Source organism: Zootoca vivipara, chromosome 12 (assembly GCF_965207765.1).
Source record: "Zootoca vivipara chromosome 12, rZooViv2.hap1.1, whole genome shotgun sequence".
In the NCBI taxonomy this organism is placed as follows: Eukaryota; Metazoa; Chordata; class Lepidosauria; order Squamata; family Lacertidae; genus Zootoca; species Zootoca vivipara.
Window position 1 is genome coordinate 31,338,489 of NC_142595.1, and position 2,727 is coordinate 31,341,215.

The following is a 2,727-nucleotide window of genomic DNA, read 5'->3' on the forward strand; positions in this document are numbered from 1 at the left end:
TTTCATATGAGTGTATGGAATCTCAAACCTGGCTTAAGTCACAAAACCATTGTTTGAACTAGGCCAGTGATGGGCAACCTTTTGAGCTTGGTGTGTCAAAATTCGCCCAAAAACTGAGCATAACTCGGGTGGTGTGTCACTTTGAGGGGAAAAAAACCCATCATTTCACGATATTTATAGTTTAAATAACAAAAATGTATACTTGTTTCCCCTTTAATAATTTCCCCCTCCCCTTTTTCCTTTTTTTTAAAGTTTTTTTTTTTTTAAAAAAAAGGGGGAAAAAATAAGGCAAAACCCAGAGGTCTTTCCCAGCGGGACTCTGGGCTCAGGCCTTCTTCCAATGGGTATGCCACTGGGGAGGTGGGCTCGGGTTGGGCCTGTGCCTCCTCGTGGCCCTCTTCAGCCCACCTCTCCTCTCACTTGGCTTTGCTTGCATGGCGGCGGGGCAACAGGGAAGGGGTTCAGCTTACTTGGGTGTCTCTTCTCTCTTCCCGGGATGGCGGCAAGGTGGAGGCAGCGAGGTCGGGGTTCCTCTCCCTTCTCCAAGGGCCCCCTCCTCTCCCATGAGGTGGGGGTGACGGGGACGGCAATGGAGCGAGCGGGCCCCTGTTCTCCTTTGCCTTGTTTTTCCTTCTTTTCTCCCTCCTTTCCGCGGGGGCGGCGGCAGTGGCAGCGGGGCCGGGGCTTCCTTTTTCCTCCTCTGGCCTCCGGAGTGCCTTGAGGCCATCCGTCAGGTTCACGGGGTGGGGGTGGGGTCCGGCAGCTCCCCAGTTGTTGCACTGGTGGCCCCCAGTGTCCGGACGGTGGTGGCGGCGGTTTTGGTGGCTCAGGAGCCCGTCCAGCAGCTCCTGCAGCACTGGTCACTTTCAGAAGCTCCGTGGCTCCGTGCCGACCGCCATCTTACCTCGCCGGAAGTCCACAAGGCCCCCAGAGATGCGTCGCCTGTGGTATTCCGCCACTGGCCGGAAGTGAGGTCTCGGCATGCGGCCGCGTGTCACCAAAAATGGCTATGCGTGTCAGAGCTGACATGCGTGCCATAGGTTCACCATCACTGAACTAGGCGGTGTGCTAGCACTAACCCCCCATCCCACCCCAGTGTCCAAAGTACAGTAGGTCAATAGACACCAAAGACCGACATTTCCATCCACCAACACAGAAAGAGAAATACAATGTCACTGATCATGCCAGAAACCATACCTGGGCAGGTGTTTTGCTTAATATTTCAGCCTCGTTCAGGCCTAGGATGCTGGCCAGGAGGACAGAATCAAGTGGCAAAGAGCCATTAGCATTTTGCATAGACACCAGGCTCAAGAGAGGAGATTCCTTCTCCTTGGGAGTGGGCTCTGCAAGGGACAATAACAATAAGATAAATTAAGACTGCTTGCAGCCTCCACACCACATTCAGAACTCTCCCATCTACACTATTAGCTAGAATTTCCAAAGCTCTCAATAGACAGGCATGATGATACAAAGAGTGGTCCTTCCTAATATGCTCCACCTTATGCTCCACCTTGATCACCGAGATCCTCTGAAGAGGCATTTCTGGTGATGGTTTCAGATGCCCCTGAGGTTTGGTCGGGCTTCCATAGAGACTGGGCCTTCAGCGTTGCATGCTCTGCACCATAGGACTCCTTCCCAGTTTGGAAGGTAGCACCCCAGCCTTCTTTTCTTTCCCCCCAGATACCTTTATTGAAACTTAACATATATACATATTAATCATAATTACCAATAATTCCCTAACATAAAATATAACACCTAAATTGCAACTACATAATTATACGCTTATAAAACCCACCACCCACCCTCTACTTCCCTCCACGGCAATTCGACTTTTTAAAAAATAATTCTTTATCTCTTTCCCCCTTGCATTCTATAGAAGATTATTTTTTGTTAAATTCTGGTTTTTCCTTCTTTCTTTATGGTTTTGTTCTGCAAGGGTTAGTAGAAATAAAATGAATTAAGACAGCTTGCAGCCTCCGCACTGCATCCAGAACCCAGCCTTCTAAATTATTTGCTAGCATTTTCTCTCTGGACCTTTTTTTTTGTTCTTAGCACTGTATCCTATCTGCTATTCTCTTTCCCGGTGGACTACCATATTTCTTGTTCAATCTTTTCAAAGCTCTCAATAGACAGGCATTGATCAGACTACAGCTCAGCAGTAGGCCCCACACCCTACCTGTCAGGTGATGACTGGTGCTCTGGGCCATTAAAGTTGGGAAGCAATAGTTACTAGTTAAGTTATGCAACTCATTATGACATGGCATGGTGACCATTGCTTTTTAGAAAACACAAAATGAACTACAATTAAGGTTGGCTAAAAGGCTGCATAGCTTAACGCATAAAGACAAATTGCCATGTATATACCCTTGTGTAACTTGGTTTTGCAATTCTGTCACTTGCTGCAGTGAGTTCCTCTTCCAAAGTATTACTTCTCCCCTCAATAAAACAGCTTTGAAAAAGGAATCAGCACAAATCCATGTAGGAACTACCGTAGCTAGCTATTTAATTGTGTCAGCTGAATGGAATCTGCCCTGAACAGCTGACGCAAGGAAACAAAGGAAAGGGGGGAGCGATTGCAATTTAAACTCTGCTTGCCAGTTTTTGCAAAAGTATCCCTGCTGGAGGGAAAATGCTGGAACTTGGGTCTGATTCAGATGTGCAGTTCATAAGGGCTTGATGGGCTGGAGTGGTTGCGTGTCGAGGTACCAAGACTTCCCACCAAATAAC